Source organism: Lepisma saccharinum, chromosome 30 (assembly GCF_977018435.1).
Source record: "Lepisma saccharinum chromosome 30, izLepSacc3.1, whole genome shotgun sequence".
In the NCBI taxonomy this organism is placed as follows: domain Eukaryota; kingdom Metazoa; phylum Arthropoda; class Insecta; order Zygentoma; family Lepismatidae; genus Lepisma; species Lepisma saccharinum.
In genome coordinates, this window is record NC_139258.1 from 19,730,003 (window position 1) to 19,750,799 (window position 20,797).

The 20,797-nt window shown below is 38.9% G+C and overlaps 1 protein-coding gene across 1 annotated transcript in view; it reads left to right on the top strand.

Moving 5' to 3' along the window:
* LOC145981994 (putative G-protein coupled receptor 139) overlaps positions 1–20,797 on the top strand; it is an 826,163-nt gene that overhangs the window by 406,229 nt on the left and 399,137 nt on the right. The gene's annotated exons all lie outside the window — the stretch shown is intronic.

The following is a 20,797-nucleotide window of genomic DNA, read 5'->3' on the forward strand; positions in this document are numbered from 1 at the left end:
ACAATAACTTCTGACAAATCCTGTATTTATGAAAGATAATATATAATATACACACACATACAAACACACGTAAGGTAAAGTTTCTCGTGCATATAGCACCGTACCATGAACGCATATTTAGGGAATGTGGAGAAAGGGCCCCGCACATGCTCGCACTCGGCCATTTTGGAAGTGTTGTGATCAGCACCACGCTCCGGCAGCCTTTACTTCCAAGGTTGTCCCCAGGTACCCATTGATTTGAGGCTGGGTGAGCCCTAGAGCCACTCTATGCAGGAAATCCGACCTTAGATCATTCACCCCGGGAATCGAACCATGGTCTCCCGCGTGGCAGTCAAACGCCCTAACGACTAGACAACAGTAGCACCAATATATTTATCTTAAATTTGCGACACTTTTTTTTATATATACTAAAAGTGCTCTTTAAAAATGTAGGCTGAAGCTTCCTCTAAATCCAGGCCTATATAGAAAACTCAAACAGCAAAATATAAGAGGAAGGGCAAGAAGATAGGATCGTGTTAAAGAGAAAGAGTCAGGGAGAAATTAGAAAAACAGAAGGGAAAAAGATATGGAAAACATGAGAGAGTGAAATACAATAAGAAACTGTAATCGGAGATTGAACAAGAAGGGAAGAAGCCCGACCCTGTGGCCGAGTGGTTAGCAAATCGCGCTGAGACGCCAAGGGTCCCGGGTTCGAATCCCGGTCGGGCTTGGTTGTTTGTGAATGTCCATTCATCAATTTCATCACTCATCCCCATCTTCGCAAATTAGCCAAGAGGCACAAAACGCAAAGTAAAATAAACTAAATCAATCAATCAATCAATCATGAAGGGAAGAACTGGTAGGATAATGAAGAGCAAGTGCAGAGACAGATACAAAAGCAGCAAAGGGTAAATAATAGGAAAAATGCACAAAAAGACAAAGAGAATGGATGAGGTGAAATGTATACACAAACAAGTAGAGGTTTAGACGAAACAAAGAAAGCCACATGAGAGAAGAAATTATTAATTTTCTTCCTTCGTATCTCGTTGCCTCAAGGCGTTATGTGTGTTGCTTAACTTTATGGCAAATTTTAATTTTAATGGCAACTTATAACATTGCCGTAGAGATAGGCAACACATATAATTGCTTGCCGGGAAGGAGTATTTCAGGACATAGGTGTCCCCATTTTATTTTGTTGTTGACTGTACATACCGAGTGGTCCAAAAGTCCCGGAACGGTCACATACCGTGGGAAATACACATCGAATCGGAAAACGAAAAAATACGTGTTTAATAAGTGAAGAAAGCTATTCAATGATATCACACTGTGAAATTTTAAATGGAAATCCCCATAGATAGAATCGGAAAGAGGACTTCATTCCGAGTCCCACGAGCTATCAGCCATCCTCCTAGCTCAATTAGGAACGGAGATATGGCGATTTTAAATTTTAAATAATAAAAAATAAAAAAAAAATAAAAAAAGTGAAAATTTCATAAAACCCAAATTTTTTTTCAAAGGGACGTATCTCTGCCCCTAATTGCGCTAGAGTGAAAGTTATTGCAGATTCGGAATCTGCACGTCAAGACCTTTCAATAGAGTATATGGAAGGGGGTATATTTCCGATTCAACAATACAAAATGGGGTTTCCATTTAAAATTTCACAGTTACCCCCCGCCCCTTCCCCCAGGGTCAAGTGTGATATCATTGAATAGCTTTCTTTCACTTATTAAACACGTATTCTTTCTTTTTCCGATTCGATGTGTATTTCTCACGGTATGTGACCCTTCCGTGACTTTTGGACCACCCGGTATATTCATATTTGTACCAAATTCAGCTTCAAAGAACGGGCCAATGCCTCAACTAGCCTAAAAATAATGTTCTTCAAGGAACAATGCGTTAACTGTGTCTTCTACACACACAGGGAAGCAATCAGGTGCCCGGTAAGAGGAGAAGAATAAGGGAAATGCAGAGAAAGCAGGCTTGCGTAAGAAACTGGGACATATAGTAATGATCGATAAACTGCAAAAAAATTCAAGAGGGGTTAACAAAGGAAAAAATAGCAGGTCAAACTCCTGCTTCCTTTATTTCCGGCAATTGTGAGGAATTCGTTTAAAGCGATGTACATGTAAGTTAAAGGAAATACCAGCACAAAAAGAGATGGAAGGCATGGAGTAACAATGAGAACGCGAGAGAAGCAGGCTAATAATTGTTGTGGAGGAATTGATTGGAATGTTTCTCAACGTTCATAAAGACTCCTCCTGTATCGGATGCTTTCATGTGAGACCACGATGAAATTAAAGAGAAATTAATTTGCGTGGAGTACAAAGATATGGACGAGTGTATTAAAACGACAGCATGCCCGGAGGAATTTTTAAAATTAGAGAAAGAGGCAAATGAAATATGTAGCAGCGTTTGTAGAGGAAAATGTTAAGTAAAAGTGAAGTGGGTAATATTATTCCTAGTAGTGTTGTTTTCCTTCAGATACGAGACTCACGTACCACTACTGAGATTAGTACTGAGAGACACATAGCGTTTGGTTCGCACTGTAAAACAGGGCGTTATAAATAAAGGTAGATAAAGGGAAAGGAGAGAGAGCGAAGAGAACGTTGAAATTATCAAGGATGAATTCGGATGGAAAGTAAGGAAGAAATCTGGAGAAATGGTGGGATGACGATAGAATAAAGATAGATGGATAAAGAGATTGTGTGTTTTGGAAAATAGAGATGCAGAGAAGCACATCAAATGTGGAATATATATATATATATATATATATATATATATATATATATATATATATATAAAGAGAAAAGGGAGGGAGAAATATAGGGAAAAGGGAGAGAGATATAGAGGGAAAGGGTATATATATATATATATATATATATAGAAAAGGGAGGGTGAAATAGAGGGAAAAGGGAGATATATATATATATATATATATATAAAGAGAAAAGGGAGGGAGAAATAGAGGGAAAAGGGAGAGCGATATAGAGGGGAAAGGGAGAGAGATATATATATAAAGAGAAAAGGGAGGGATAAATAGAGGGAAAAGGGAGAGAGAGATATATAGAGAGAAAAGGGAGAGAGATATAGAGAGAAAAGCGAGAGAGATATAAATGGAAAAGGGAGAGAGATATAGATGAAAAAGGGAAAGAGATATAGAGGGAAAAGGGAGGGAGATATAGAGGGAAAAGGGAGAGAGATATAGAGGGAAAAGAGAGAGAAAGATTGAGAGAAAGGAGAGAGAAAACTATAAAGGAAGAGGAGGAAAAGGAAATAAGGAGGGAGGCATAGGGAAAAGTAGATAGGTAGAGTGGAAAGGGAGTGTGAAAGAAATGGAAATAAAGAAAGGATATAGAGAGGATGGGCGAGAAAATCTGGAAACAAGGAAGAAGAAGGAAACGATTAAAAGAAAAAAAATAATAAATGAGAGAGAAACAAGAGATATACGCTAAGACAGGGTGTGTTATAGGGAGCGGCTAGCATTGCGATAGTGTTGTATTTAGATGATGATAAGGATATTATATTGCACTGTATGTTAATGGTCATAAGGCTTCAATAAACCTTGGGTATAAGATAAGAGATTACGTTTCCATTTTTGTCACAATGTCCTGAGAAGGCTCAGTGAAGACATAATTTTAAGGAGAGTCTTATAACTGTACCGCGCAATGAGATTGGGCAGGTTATCGTGACGTACTAATCTTGACTCAGATAGAAGAGAGTAGAAGGAGAAATGAAGAGAGTCTAAAAATAGACTGATGAAAGTTGATCCATTGATTAATTTATTTCCTCCTTTTTTGCCACTTTCGGCTAATCGCGAAGATTGAAGGCGATAGGATGAAATGGTTGATAATACAATCACAAATACACATGGACAGCACACAACACGAGCCCCACAGAGGGTTATATTGGCTGTAAGTGCAAACGCCAGAGCATCGTTAGTCAGAAAAATGCAAGATGAAAAGAATACGGAAATTGAGACAGGTTGTTAGAGATTGATTGGTTGATTTTTATTATTTTACGTCGCTTTTCTGTCACTTTTGGCTAATCGCGAAGTTATGATGAGTGATGATATGATGTAATTGATGAGAGAACATTCATGTTCAGACTGCGATTCCTACCCGAGATCCCTCCTGTCGTAGGCTAGAGAGAGAGAGATGTAGGCAGTGCCATAAAGTAAACTAACATTTTGGAAAGGAAAAATATAAGAAAAAGTGAAATGAAAGACAAACTATACTCTGTACAGGCTATCCCTGGAGCAAACGAACGAAAACAAGTCTCTGCGCAAGTCGTGACGCGAGATGGCTACACAAATGAACACGTGAGAGGGAATGGTATTGCGTTAGCAGCTTTCGCAGCAGCGTGTACGGCTTTGCTCTGCCCACTCAATTTCTCCCCTTCTCTACAGCTATGCGCGGCCTTGCTCCAGAGATACCCGGGACAGAGTATAGAAAGTAAGAAGAACATAATCCGACAGTTTACATACACACGAAAGACCCAATCACATAAGATTACACGTCAGAATCCCCTGACGAATTTCGCATAATCTCCTTCACATCCTAAATTTACATTTCGCTATAAGATCTCCCCCCCCTTTTTCTCAGAGTTGCCTCATTAAGGTAAACGAGAAAACTTAGTTTACAGATTCCTCAGATAGATGGAAGCACTTTAGCACATCCTGAAGGTTGCTGTTTTAATGCTCCGTTAATTCTGTACAACTTCCTTTTCTGCCCCTAAGCAACTAACTTAAGGTCCTCTTCCGCTGCCCCTGCTTGTTAGCGGAAGGTGAGAGAAAAAGTCGAGGTGTATTTTTCCCTAGAAAAGTTCAGGCAGTGTTGCCAGGCGCAGCTCGTAATTATACGAGGAACGTTGTAATTAGAAGATACTCTACGGCAATTTGCTCTTCTTTTCTGCACTAAAGATGATTACAGCGATGGCTATTCTGAATTTTCCTTGCCTCTTGAATATCTTTGCTCTTATCTTCATCTTCATCTCGCACGTTTTAATATCGTAGTTGCACATAATTGCGATGCTTGATTTTTCTCATTTGGATTCTTTCAGTCTGTTTTATGTTGCAAATTAGAATTTTTCTCACTGCTGTTTCTCTCTCTCTTCTACCAATTTATCTTTCCTTCTTCTCCCCCTTCTACTTTACCTATCTGCTCTGTCCACCTCTCTCTCCCCCTCTCTCTCCCCCTCCTTCTCTCCCCTCTCTCTCCCTCTCCCTCTATATCTCCCCCTCCCTCTCTCTCCATCTTTCTCCCTCTCTCTCTCTATCTACTCTACCTGTCTCGTTCTTTATTTCCTTTTATATTCCTCTCCACTTCCTCTCTATCACTTCTTCTTTCCCCCAGGAACGTATTTAGAAATATACTTATGGGCGTGTGTGACCGAACCAGGTGTCTGAGAAATTATAATAATAATGTTTAATTTAAAATAATTATATCATAATTACATAGGCTAGGATTCGAATGTCTGTATGAATTGGTAAGATTGTTTGGTTATCAACATCGAAAAGTCGAAATGTATTTATACACTAAACCCTCGTTAACACAAACTCGCTAAAGACGAACACTCGGTTAACATGAACAAAATGTTGGTCCCGGTAGGGATGTATTATATCTTATAGAATATTCGGTTACCACGAATTACGAACTGTTTTTATAGTCCGTTGCGTCATTAGATCTCATTTAACACGAACTTTCAAAGTTTTTCATAATTTTTTTTTTGTTCCTCTGTCGTTCCTCTGCTAGGTATGTAAGAAATCGCTCTACAATCTCCATCATCTTGTCAACAATCAGCTTATACAGTATTGTAAGCAACAGATTCAGATCAACAATGTGTTGAAATGTGTTTTTCTATTCTTTAAAGCATAGCCAGTAGGAGTAACATCAAGATTAACACTTCGGTGCAATTGCTCGACAATCGCGATCATCGCGTCAACAATGAGCTTATACTTATTTAACCAACAAATTCAGTTGTGTGTTCAGATGTGTTTTTCTATTCTTTAAAACGTACGAGAAACATCAAGTTGCATGCAGTAAGACGGGAGTCATGGCCAAGAGGAAGAAGACAGGTATAGACCTGAAAATGCTAGAGGAAGTACGAATTTTTTTAACACGAACTTTTGATTTTTCGGTCTCTTAGGATTCGTGTTATCGAGGGTTTACTGTATTTATTTCGTTACTTGTTATTATATATGAATCAATTCTGCTTTATGAAGTTTGAATATTCATAGCCTTAATAGCATTGGTGTCCAATTGTTCTTTATTCTTAATTAATTTAATCTATTTCAATTAAAATATGTAAATCACTTTGTATTGTACTGCTATTATTGCAGGAATAGGTAAAAATGGTATAAGAGTAGAGAACTAACACTCTCTAGCCTTCTTGAACCCGAAGCCTTCCATCTGTCTCTATCCTAGGCAAGATCAATACAATCTTTTCCATCCTTAACGATTTCCTTTAGGTCCATCTCAACGTTATCCCTTTATCTTCGTCTTGGCCTTCCTAGTGGTCTCTTACCATCAGGTTTCCCAACAAGAATCCTGTAAACTTTTCTTTTCTCTCCCATTCGTGGCACATGGCCTGCCCACCTAAGTCTTCTTGATTTAATTATTCTAATGATATTTGGAGAGGAATACAGATTTTGCATGTAACCTTCTACACTGTTCTTTCAGTGAGTCCATTTATCAATTTCATTTAATCAATCATCCTCATCGTCGTGATTAGCCAAAGTGGCAGAAAAGTGATGTAAAGTAAAGAGAGTTAAATTCCCTCCTTTTCTAAACTCTGCTCGAAAGAGTAACTCATGACACCTGAAAATATGATAATATTGCAGTAACTACCAAAGACAGAAGTCAGTAGACCATATTCCGGTCATATGCCGAATCCCTGGGTGCCACTCTGCCGTTTCATATTGTTGTTGACGTGCTTCTTAACATTCTCACTGCGGAAGTCACTTAATAATACAGAGGATGAAGTATGTCACTGTCTGAACTTGCTTTTCAAGTTTCTTCCTCCTACTGCCCCTGCATGTAATAAGGTAACTTGCCCCAACTACCGTATTAGATCTTCAGATTGCTAGAACTTAGTTATTATCCTGTTATGCAGGCAACACCGCTCTGCGTCATTGTAATGTGGGTTATCTATCAAAAGGCGCTCGTGAGAGAAGTTCCAAGTGGCGCATAAAATAAAAATAGATTTGACTTGTGTTATTTTTGCGGTTTTAGCTTTCCTGTTACGTTAATTGTTTTTCTACAGTTGCGTCTAATGAAGCACACCCACACCAGAACCATTAGTATCAGAATCTAACTTGACTGAAATTAAAGATGTTATTAAAAGGCTAAAGAATAACATAGCACCTGGCATTGATTTAATATCAGCTGAATTAATTAGATATGGTGGGAATTTGTTAATATGTAAATTAATAAATTAATTTGTTTAATATGGAATAAATAAGAAATTCCTCAACAGTGGAAATAATCCATCATTGTTCCCGTGTTACTTCTCTCTTCATAAACTTTTGTCTTCTCGTGTAATATTTAAGACACTTAAAGTTAAAATATACAAAACAGTAATTTTGCCTGTAGTATTATATCGATCCGAAACTTGGTCCCTTGCATTAAAAGAGGAACATAAATTAAAAGTATTTAAAAATATGATCCTTAGGAAAATATTTGGGCCTAAAAGGGATGAGGGGACTCGTGAGTGGAGAAGGTTACATAATTTAGAAGTACATAATTTGTATTCATGTGCAGAGTTAGGTGGGCATGGGAAAGGAGGTAATAATAGTTTACAGGATTCTTGTTGGGAAACCTGATGGTAAGAGACCTGTAGGAAGGCCAAGACGAAGATAGAGCGATATCGTTGAGATGGACGTAAAGGAAATCGGTAAGGATGGAAAAGATTGGATTGATCTTGCCCAGGATAGGGATAGATGGAAGGCTTGTGTTGTTGCATCCATAAACCGTCGGGTTTAAGGAGGCTTGTGTTGCTTCAGCCATAAAAATTAGGTTTTAAGACGGCTTGTGTTGATGCAGCCATAGACCTTCGGGTTTAAGAAGGCTAGAGAGTTAGGTGCGTCTAAATCTGACATTCTACGACGGCGATACTTCCTGACAGATACGTTTGCCCATTTTTCAGGTAAATTAGCTATGGTTTAATAACTGATTATCCACTCAAACATCGTGCCATACTCAGAGTGTGTGTTGCGGCTATTTTTCCGCTGTGTGGCAGTAGAGTAGGTGCCGGGAGGCTAACTTGCAGAATCAGCACGTAGAAGAAAGATGAGTTGACAGTGCATGGCCAGCAAGGTCCCCGGACCTAACACCATGTGATTGTGAGGATTTCTGAAATTCATACCAGGAAGTATAGAAGAATTGAAAAACAGAATTACAGTTGGTCAACATATACATGTTGGTCAAGACTTGGGATGAAATTCCGCCGCCGGAGGTCACTTAGAGCAGCGTTTCTCAACCTCTTGGCCGCAGAGGTTCCGATTTGCAGCCCGAGCTGGCAACCACCTGCAAAGATGACCTCTCGTTCGCTGTTCGCCAGTGCTGGTGAGAAATCAATGTCGTCCTTGCAGCCTCGAAATTGAAATTACAACGGCGGGACAGTTCTCGAGTTAGTCCCTGAAGGGTTAAGCAACTTGCAACCCGAGCTGTCAACCACGTGGAAAGATGGTGTTCGGGTTTCCACTGTGCTAATAGAAAATGCTTTCACGACAGTGGCTGTGATGGATCAATCGATCTAATAGGGGTGCGCGTTGCTTCCCTCCCACCTCCAACTATGGAGGTTGACGGACGGGCACAACGGCCAAATTAGTTTGCGCAGCAATTTTCATTAACAAATATACTGAAGTTGAAATAATCTTATAACACCATTAAGCCTTGTTTCCATGATATAAAAACTTAATATGCTGACCAAGGCAGACATTTATTTTATTATAAAACATAAACTAAACGTAACGTTTCAACCTTCTAGCAAGGTCTTCTTCAGACTCTGCACCAAGTACAAATGTAACAAGGTACACAACAGGACGATATATATATATATATATATATATATACACAAAAATACTCCCCTACAGACTATTAGAAAGTTGTTCTGGAACATTCTAGCAGGTGGCTTTCCCTTGTCAACTGTACTTTCACCTGAAAGTGAATGTCGCTGGACTCTTTATCTCACGCTCTGTTTCCTTCATTTTTCTTCCTTCTCCTCTCCTCTTTCTCTCTTGTCCTTTCCACTCTTTCTAACACCTTCTTCCATTCTTTGTTTATCTTCAGTCCCACATTCCAGTTCATTGTGTCTTCTTCACCTTTCTTCTCTATTTCCTTGGCCTCCTTTCATTGTCTCACTAGTATTCTCTTCTCCCTTCCTATCTTCTTAGCCTCATCCCATTCTATGTCATGTCCTGTTTCTCTCGTGTGTTTAAATATCGCATCTCTCTCTCTCTCTTAAGTCGTACAGCATCCCTATGTTGTTTCAACCTGTCTTTCAGCCTCTTTTTCGTTTCTCCTATGTACACACTCACATTCTTTACATTTCACTTCGTAGATAATCCCTTCCTCTTCCTCTTCTCTGTTTTCCTTTTTCTTGTTTGCATTCTTCGCTATTCTTAAGATGCTTCTCCCTCCCTTCCTGTAAGTTTTAATACCCGCTTTTCTAAGCACTTTGCATATATTTTCTGTGGTCTTCCCCATACTGCTTATTACAAACCTTGTCTCTCTTTCTTTCTCTTCCAATTCTCCCCTGCCAATTTTCTTCCTTCTTCTGTTTATGTCCAGTCTATCCTCCTCATAGCCATTCTTTTCCAGCTGTTTCCATAGGCTATTTATTTTGCCTTCTTACTCACATTTTTTTGTGCATATTTTCTTGATTCTGTTCTCTATATTCTTTATAACGTTACGTTTAGTTTATGTTTCATAATAAAAAGAAATTCTGCCTTGGTCAGCATATTTAGTTTTTTTGAAAAAATCTGATTAATTTCAATTTTTCGGTGTCAAAAATAGAACATGCGTATGAAATTAAGCACTTAGCATTAGATGCAATCCTTGTCAACTAATTTTAATCAAATTTTATATTTTTCAACAAGCGTAGCGTAGACATAAAACAACTAATATTCTGTATGATTAAGCCAAAATTTAATTATTAATATTAAATTTCAAATGTACTTACTAAGTAACGTATATATAAAACTAGCTAATTACCCCGGCGTTGCCCTGGTATATATTTATCCCAATCTTGTATTAGACAGGAGAATAATGAATTCTAACTATAGTGTAAAATGTAACTAATTTTAAATGTGATCGTGAATGTCATTAATTAGCTTAGCGACTCCGAAAAATATGGATTCCACACTAATCTAGGTCATTTGTGGCATTTTATTTTTTACCCCCTCTCAACTTTGAGTTCAACCGTATTGGGAGTATCACGAAATCTATGAATTCCATTCGCAACACAGCCTGAATGTTAGACAACCCGAGAAACACTATCGTCGTGCGGATTGCATAGAGTCACGGATGTCTGTCTGTGCGGAATTTAATATCGGTGGTTCTCGATTATTTTTACGTCACCCCTTTCCCACCCACCCCTAGTGGTGCCAAGGATGTCTTACCCCCACAGTATTTCTTTCCAGATTGCAAGTGATACGTGTACCAAGTTTGGTTGAAATCGATCCAGGCGTTCGAGAGTTATGCCGAAACAAACAAATATACACACCCACACACAAACATACATCCATTTTTATATACCGGGTGGTCCAAAAGTCCCGGAACGATCACATATCGTGAGAAATACACATCGAATCGGAAAACGAAGAAATACGTGTTTAATAAGTGAAAGATAGCTAGCTATTCAATGATATCACACTTGATTCCCCACCCCCGCCCTCTGAGGTAGGGGCGGGGGGCAACTGTGAAATTTTAAATGGAAACCCCAATTTTGTATTGTAGAATCGGAAAGAGGACTTCATTCAGAGTCCAACGAGCTATCAACCATCTTCCTAACTCAATTAGGATAGGAGATATCGCGATTTTAAATTTTCGCAAAATAAAATTAAAAGAAAAAAAAGACCTACCCCCTTCCATATACTCTATTGGAAGGTCTTTACGTGCAGATTCAGAATCTGCAATCGCTTTCATTGTATCTCAATTAGGGGCAGAGCGTATCTTTGAAATTTATTTGTTTTTTTTGCGTAAATTTAAATCGCCATATCTCCGTTCCTAATTGAGCTAGGAGGATCGCTGATAGCTCGTTGGACTCGGAATGAAGTCCTCTTTCCATTTAAATTTTTACAGTTACCCCCACGCCACACCCCCAGGGGGCGGGGGTGGGGAATCAAGTGTGATATCATTGAATAGCTTTGTTTCACTTATTCAACACGTATTTTTTCGTTTTCCGATTCGATGTGTATTTCTCACTATATGTGACCGTTCCGGGACTTTTGGACCACCCGGTATATAAAGATGATTTATTAAGAAAATAAATCCAACTTGATGTTGCAACGCCAATGACCCTAGCCACTCACCTAAGTAGCTCGGAGTGCTTCTCGCCCCGCAACACGTGACGTTGAAACTAAGACGGATTTTTTTCTTGTCAGATGCTTGGAATGGAAGCGGACATCTGTTTGTTTCGTTGCGGAACAAGCTTCCTTGGGTTTTCCGGGTCGACTCCCCGGAGTAGAAGACAGTAATCACGGCGCCTGAACCCGTCATCTGGGCGGAGGCGGAAGGTGACTGGTTGGGAATATTGAAAAACTTGGGGGTAGAGGCGCTCCAGGAATACTAATAATGAGAAGAATCGGGAAGTTTTTGCGTCGTCGTCCTGACAGCAGGGGAAACGCCCTGAAAAGGATTAACCCCCTCCTTTGCCTCCCTAGACACCAGCTAAATTCTTGTCCCCCGCGCCTAGATCCTTGTTAAAGTGAGTCGATATTCAGATCGGTAATGTATACAGGGTGTGACCTCATAACGCTGACAAGTGCTCATATAGAGGACAACAAGACAACATTTCTTGGTAATGTTTTTTCTCGTTGAGGACTCGTTTGGATGCTACGAACCCTCAAAAGGCATTTTTCTGTTGTATGTATGCAGCCAGGCGACACACGGTTTTTGATTGAGTTGGTGTTTTAAGTCCACATTATGCACAGTAAGGCTAATCGGGACTGGACCTTCTGTTTAAAGTGAGATCCGAACCACTATGTGCCTCCAGGGGGTATCGAACCCGGGATTCCTTGATTACAAGGCGACGAGGCCATCGCGGAGGCCCTTGGGCGACACACGGTTGCCACTGACATGTATTTTATCTGTAGGAAAAAGACAAAATCTTTAGCACGCTACTGACGGACCGTGTGGTCTATCAAAGCAATAGTTACCGTAAGAAGTGTGAAGTGTTCTACCTGATGGTCATAATGAAAGTTTCCCTATTCAGAGCACTCTTGAGACAGTTCGAAGCATCGGATTAAGGTGAAACTTGGTATAGAGGCCCTGGAGACCGTGGGGAAGCGAATCCTGATGAGAAAGAAGTAGTTCAAATTTTCACAACCAGCTGGAAATGTGGCGCTGAAATCTCGTGCACAGTAGCAACATCTTGAAAACGCTTCCTTAGGCTTCCCTTCATTCACGTTGACAGCGCGCATATTGAACCCTGCTGTACTGACATAAATTAAAAATAAAATTTTGCGTGTTCGACTTCTGGTTCTTATTTTTCAGCGCCACATTTCCACCTGGTGGTGAAAATGTGAACTAGTTTTCGTCAGCAATCGCTTTCCTTTGGTCTCCAGAGCCTCTATACCAAGTTCCACCCCAATCTGTTGCATCGAACGGGCTCAAGAGAGCTTTTTCCCTTCCGTGTTTCTTTATTGGATCTCTATCTATTGGTCTTGTAGTATTTTCTCCTCTCTCTCGAATATGTCTCCTTTCTTCTGTTTCTGTGCCACTCTTTATTTCTATTCATGCTTTTACTATTTCTCTTTTATGGCTCGTTTCTTTCCTTCTCTCCTTTTATCTCGTTTCTTTATTTTTCCACTCTCTCTGTGTGCGTTTGTTTCTGTATCTCGTTTCTATTTTTCCCTACCTACCTTTTCTCTCTCTTTTTCTCTGTGATTTCTTGGTTTCTTTTTCTCTCATTCTCTCTCTGACACTTCTTTGTTCATCTGCTTTTTTCGTATCCTTCTCTTTCTCTCTTCAAGCCTTGTTTGTTTATATCTCCTCTTGTTTCTGTATTTCTCCCCCCTCTCTCTCTGTGAGTGTGAGTGTGTGTGTGTGTGTGCGAGAGAGAGAGAGAGAGAGGAAGGGAGAGAACAATTTCTCACCCCTCTCCCTTCTTAAAATAATCTCTAACACTTCTTTCATCACACTCCTTTTTGCTACCTTAAACCCTTTTTTTCTCCTTTGATGGCACATAATCACGACACCCCCCTTCCTTTTGGGAAATATTCTGTGGACCCCGTCCCTGTATTCTCCTTTGAGCACGACCCACGGACACATGTCCTCCACAACATGAAACGAATATCACTTCCTTCCGAGTAATTTTCTCCCATCAATTAAAACGTTACCCTTGGACTGTCGTGCCTGCAATCCGAGTTCTTCCAAGTTGCGTGTGTGTACTAAGATTACTTTGCATACTCTGACGTCACTTGGTGGACCGCGGTCACGACATTCTCTATTGTTCACTACTTTCGTTACAAAGCTTGAGTTATTACACTCTCAGGTTCAGAGTACTTCTTTTCTTTGCTGAATACTCCCACAGAAATTGCCTTCAAGGCTCTGAACAAATGGTCATATATGGGTAATGCTTCATGGGATATGCTCACCGCAAGAGCACCACACGTGCATTATTCATCAATACATGGTCCTAACGTGTCTTCGTGCAAGGAATAGAGCTATTGTCAGATGAAATGGGAAAGTCGTGTCAGGAATTGTAGCCATGTTCTCTAGAGAAGAAAGGTTTTCGTTGTTGGACAAATGGTTGTTATTTTTTATCATATTTGCAAATGTTCGAAATATCAAAAGGAAACATGCCCCAATGGATTTTTGTCTAATATTGGGAAGCATCATGAAGGAAAAGTTGACCCTCGTGGAATGTGGGAAAATGCTCATTTAATGTTAATTTCTTTCTATTTGCATTAATTTTCTGTTTTTCTTTTCTAGATCTTCTCATATTTGTATTAATTTTCTGTTTTTCTTTTCTACATTTTCTCATATTTGTATTAATTTTCTTTTTTCTTTTGTACATTTTCTCATATTTGTATTAATTTTCTGTTTTTGTTTTCTAGATTTTCTATTTGTATTAATTTTCTGTTTTTCTTTTCTAGATTTTCTCATATTGTATTAATTTTCTGCTTTTGTTTTCTAGATTTTCTATTTGTATTAATTTTCTGTTTTTCTTTTCTAGATCTTCTCATATTTGTATTAATTTTCTGTTTTTCTTTTGTAGATTTTGTCATATTTGTATTAATTTTCTTTTTTCTTTTCTACATTTTCTCATATTTGTATTAATTTTCTGTTTTTGTTTTCTAGATTTTCTATTTGTATTAATTTTCTGTTTTTGTTTTCTATATTTTCTCATATTTGTATTAATTTTCTGTTTTTGTTTTCTATATTTTCTCATATTTGTATTAATTTTCTGTTTTTGTTTTCTAGATTTTCTCATATTTGTATTAATTTTATGTTTTTTGTTTTCTAGATTTTCTCATATTTGTATTAATTTTCTGTTTTTCTTTTGTATATTTTCGGTTTCCTTCCAGTCTTACAGTGTGTTTCTTCTTATTTTTACACTGTATCTCTCTCTCCTTACTTGTTAATTGTTTCTTTTATACTCTGTCGCGGGTATCTCTGGAGCAAGTGAACGAAAACAAGTCTCTGAGCAAGTAATGAAGCAAGACTACTCCATCAATGAACACGTGGGAGGGAGCGGGATTGCGTGGAAGGGGAGCGACTGCAGTTAGCAGCGTGTACTGCTTCGCTCTGCTTACTCGATTTTTCTCGCCTTCTTTGCCGTTATGCGCGGCCTTGCTTCACAGATTCCGGGGATAGAGTATAGTACCTTTTCTCTTCGATTTTCTCGTCTTCTCTCCTCCTCCTCTCTCTTTCTCTCTTCGTCTCTTCTCTGTCTCTTTGTTTCTCCCTTTTTCTCTCTCTCTCTTTGCCTAACTTCTTTTACTTATCTATCTCACTCTCACCAGTTTCTTTTTATTTCGTTCTCTCGTTTCGCGACTGGAAAACTTAAGGAGAGCATACAGATCCATAACAAATACTCGTGAAGAAATTAGCGTAAAAAAGGGTCTGATTTATTATTATACAGGGTGTTTCAAAAAGAATCATCCAATTTGAAAATACTACATTTAGGAAATCAATGAACATAGAATGCAGCTAGATCCCTTCCTGATGCAGATCACTTTTTAGTCCGCATCAAGAAGGCAACACAGCAACAGGAAGCATTCTGCATGCTCTGCTTAATGAAATGTGAGTTCCTTACAACTGTGCAACGTCGAATACTGTGAGCAGTAGGTGGTGTAACACCGTATTTACGACGAAACTCACGCAGCACAGCTCTAACAGACTCTCATTTGTTGAAGTGGAGAACGCGAGAGCTTTATGTTGCTGGGTAGCCTTCTTGATGCGGACTAAAAAGTTAGCTGCATAAGGAAGGGATCTACCTGCAACAAAGTAGAACCTACTGTAAGTAAAACTTGATGTTCCAACATGTATTTTACAACTTGCTGCAAGATTCTATGTTCTTTGGTTTCCTAAATGTAGCCTTTTCAAATAAGATGATTCTCTTTGAAACACCCTTTATTATTAATTATCTTGGGTTTTCCTAGTCATTCCTAATAATAGAGGAGAAGGTCTAAATATGGGCGAAGGTTTAAAAATGGGTTTTGGAGTTATGAGCGCTCCCGGGTGCTGCAGCCTGGCAGAGACCATTGGAACTGGTTATCTGTCAAGGACAAAGGTTGCGGCGCCAATTTGCAAGAGAAAGTGGTGGTTAGTTTCGGCCTTGGACGCTGGTATAGAATTGCTACCCGGAAAACTTTTTGCAGGTATGTTTTAACTCGGCGCTTTCTGAATTCTCATCTGCTTTGTATAGGTTATGGTATTCGCGGTACATAAAACAAATGTGGGCTTTTATAATGCCATGATTTGTTTGTGAAATTTATCCCACAGAGAGCGAAAATAAATTGAAGAAGAAAAATAGCATGATGGTCTAAGTATGGGCTATGACATGAGGTCTAATGTTATGATCACATTTTCAACAAATGTTTGGATGTTTTTATTAATTTCGATTTTTCCCATTCCGCGTGATTTTCAAAACAACAAATTATTTATAAGTATGAATTTTATAATATTTTAGCGATAAATGACTGTTTTTTAAATTTTAATTGCTTTTTGTGTTATTGTCACCAGTAGCCCTTATTTAGACCACAATTTTGAAATACATCATTTTACCATTTTTTGGAAACTGCTTTCTTATTTTTAAAAAAATTGAAACCTTCTATACTTTAGCATGCTACTACATTTAAGTACATATTTCATAGATATGCATTTTAAAGGCAGGTGCTTGATATATTAATTTTTTTCCTCCTAAAATTACAAAATAAAAAAGGGGCCCATATTTAGACATTTTCCTCTAATATTTTCTGCACCCAAAGGAAACTTGATTTCCTAGCATCGTCCCATCCCCCTGAAGCAAAAGGTTTAATTCGTATACGGAGGAGGTCCAGTCCCGAAGCATATCTGACCATAAGTGGACTGACAATATAGAAGAACTGAACAGCGTGCTACGACGCCAGGGTCGTGGATGTCTTTGTGAGTGTCCCTTCATTAATTTAATAATATCATCACTCAACCTTATCTTCGCGATTAGCCAAAAAGTGGAAGAAAGGCGAAGAAAAATAAACCAAATCAATCAACGATACAAAGAAGAACTTTACTTCCTATAACTTCTTTGTAACTTTCATTGCATCCCCATCGTCGCGATTTACGTAATAGTACGTAGTAACAAGCCTTAAAACTAACTGGAATAACAGCATGACGTCATTTCTTATCCCGATGGATTCACCTGCATGCGTCCGCCTTGGGAATCAACACGAATCTTGTGATGCACGAACCTGCAGGTGCGCTGTGTGCTACAAATGGCGTCAGTAACTTAGGTTAATGGCGCATCCAGGAGAATCCTAGCTGACAGTAATACCGCTCAGGAGAGCAGTAAGGACGTGCTGGTATTCCAAAACAGATTAACGCGCATCAGGGTTTGGGAAACCTCACTGGGAACAACACCTGAGTTGTCTGTTGATATAGTGGCGCTACGCTGGAAATTTTATAGACACCTCTTCGATCACAGTAGACTCTGGAGCTAAATTTGATTTTAAAGTTTTGTCTGATCTTATTCACCTCTTTCCTGCTTCTGGGAGAAGACGTGCATTGCAGGTCGCAGGTTAGTAGGTCGGTTCAAGGATGGATGATCTGCTTCGGTGATGAGTCGACTCTTTATCACAGCTATATCTCCATTTCTTTATCTTGATTTACAAACTTAAAGATATATACAGTAAAACCTGTCTATCCCGGAACATGATGCTTCCGAGCAAAATTTTCCGTCTTACTTTAAAAACAGTATAGAGCGCTACAGGAAATAATGGAAAGACAGATTTACTTCGCATTACTTATAATGTAGAGTATTAATGCTTGTACCTACATGAATAAAAATGCGATACAGTCGTAATAAGCATAGCAGAGATTACAATTATGTAACTACACTACATGTTGGTACAACTTTTACAGTATTGTAAGAACGTACAGTACGTACTTATGTATCTTTTCGAACCCGGGACCCCTGGTGTCGTAGCGCGATGTGCATAGAGGGAAAGAGAAATATTGAAAGATGGAATAAGAGAGGTGAAGAAAGATTGAGATAAAAGTGAAGAAAAAAGAAAGAAACGGAGAGATAACAAGAAAAATAGAAAGATGACGAAAGATCAGAGGAGAAATAGACAAAGAAAGGTGGAGAAAGAGGGTAAGAGATGAAAGAAAGAAACGGAATCGTAACAGCTATGAGTATTGTAGCGCATTCTTTCATATCGACAATGTTACCGATAAGCGAGTGGCAACAGAGGCGTGTTCCACTTACAGTATTGCATTGTTTTCTTGCGAAGGAAAAAAATAAAGGAAGAAATTTCCGTCTTATTGAGAATAAAAACATCTCGTTGGTTTCCGCCTTAAGCAGGTCATTTTCAGGTATAAAATCGGTCCGTTCTGGGGACTTTTTTGCCGTATTTACATGTTTTCTTCTTATAGAGGTTCCGGGATATGCAGCTTTTACTGTATACTAAAGAAACATGAAGTATTTTAACTATTCCAACAACACTCTAGTTTTATATAATATTGAGTGACAAGATTACAATGAACACCGAAGTAGATCGGATTTTTCACTTTCAATATATAATTTTTTCTTTGTCTTTCCACCGCCCCCCTCTCTGTGCGGTTATCTTGTTCTCATTTTTTTCTCTGTTCTGTTTTCAATCTCCCTAATTTATTTCCTGTTTCTCTTTTTCCTTCTTCCAAGTCCCCTCTCTTTTGTTTCCCTTCTCGACATTCTCTCTCTCCTGTTTTCATTCATCCCAATTCCTCTCTCACTTTTCTGTTTTCCTTCTCGCCAATTCCCTCTCTCTTTTCTATTTTTCCTTCTCAATTTTCTCTCCCCTTTTTGTTTTCCCTTCCTCAATTCTTTTCTCTCTTTTCTGTTTTCCTTCTCACCAATTCCCCCTCTCTTTTTCTGTTGTCCCTTTCCCAATTTTTCTCTCCCTTTTTTGTTTTCCCTTCCTCAATTATTTTTCCTCTTTTCTGTTTTCCTTCTCACCAATTCCGCCTCTCTTTTTGTGTTGTCCCTTCCACAATTTTACTCTCCCTTTTCTGTTTTCGTTTTCCAGAATTCCTTTCTCTCCCTGTCTCCAATCCTGCTCATCGTTTGTAAATTTCTCGTGTATGTCTAATAAACGAGGGAATTTTACATGGTAAAAGTATCATGCTAGTGGGACCCCTACTTAAACAAATTAGATAGCGCTTCCACCTTTGGTGCAAGCAGTCCCGAGTTCGATTCACCGTGAGAGCCCCAACCTCAACTCAACATCGTGGAGACAATTGGGAAACTACTTAAATGGGAAGTAGCGAGCCCTGCTTTGGAACGCTACACAACAGCGACGATGGGGTTCGATGCGCCGACCGCGCATTACTGAATCATAACCCCTGGCCATCACCAACGTTCCTGAGATATCCAAAGTTGACATCTCCTTATTTGGTTATTTGGTTTGGATGCAGGTCATCGTAAATCCTGCCTTTCACATTCCGTTTTATTTTTCACCTCTGCGTCAGTTCCATAAGCATAAATTGTAGTAATAATTTTTGTCGAGGGATTGGTGTCATGCAGTGAAAATTCAGATGCTTAAATTCTTTAATAATTCTTCTTATTTGTCTCGCACACGGTTTTAAAGTCGCGAATGCACATCCAGAAATTACTGCTCCCCCTATTCGTAGCACTCTGGCCGTTTGGATGTTGAAGAATGCGAGGGTTGTTTCTGGTATTTTACGAATCCAATAAAACTTGTATTTTTTAAGAGTTCAACTCAATTACCGTTGTACAGGGTTTCCATAAAAGAAATATACACTTTCAACATTTTATGGCACCCAAACCCGTTAAACAGATACAGTCAGTACGCATTGTAACATAAAGATGGAATGGAAGTTTTTTTACGATTGCAGTTGCTCGTGACGTCAGAATGACGTGAGAAGCCGTTGCGGCTGCTAAGTAAATTGGCTGATACTTCGCTGGAGAAGCATTTCAGTGTGCTGGGATTAGCGAAAACAACTGTCGTACAATGGCACTTTAGAACACGACATGGAAAAACCCCACCGGGAATGTAATCCGTATGGGTGGAGCAAGACATTTCAGAATTCTGGTTATTTTTGCAAAAGGAAACGGCAGACTGTGAGTATCAGAGGAACAATAGAATCGTATTCATATTAGACGTGTGGCAAACGACTCACATAAAACATACGTAGGTTTGTCATGCAACCTTAAAGACATGTAAGTGTTGTGACTATTTCAATAATACTTTTGGTCTCCTCGATGGCGTAGTGGTATCGTAGGTACCCGGTACCTACCGGGTGGCCACAATTAAAGTTACTCTTCTCAGAGCTCTCTGTACAAATGTTGCTAAATATAACCCCTGTCAATGTGAATGACCCTTTGGAAGCGCAGGACAGTGTGATCAATGGTCGCACAAAGCGCTTCCCGAGATGATGTTCACTGTGCACAAGATTTCAGCGCCACATTTCAATCTGGTGGTGAAAATTAAAACTATTTTTTCACCAGCATTCACTTCCCCATAGCAGTGTTGCCACAAGAAGGGAAATTTCCCTTTTTGCTGTGACAGAAATTCGGACAGAAACTTTAGCCAAAAAGGAATTTCGATGAAAAATATCTCAATTTCAGGGAAATTTTTAAGACTTCTTCTTCTGATCCTTCTTATTTCTGCTCCCTTGAATATAAGCCTGTATCTATTTATATTTCTCTTTAAGTTTATTGTACGTCGCTTTTCTGTATCTTCGGATAATTGTAACGATGAGAAATAACGATTTAATGGATTCCTGACAATGATTTAAACCTGGGACATCTGACCAGAAAGCGATGAAGCTGACATGTGTGTGAACAATTTGTGTAACATTTTTTATTCATACGAACATGGATCAACGGAAATTTTACTACTACTGCTACTACTACTACCAGCACTGCTAATAATAATTATTATATGTTATTATTA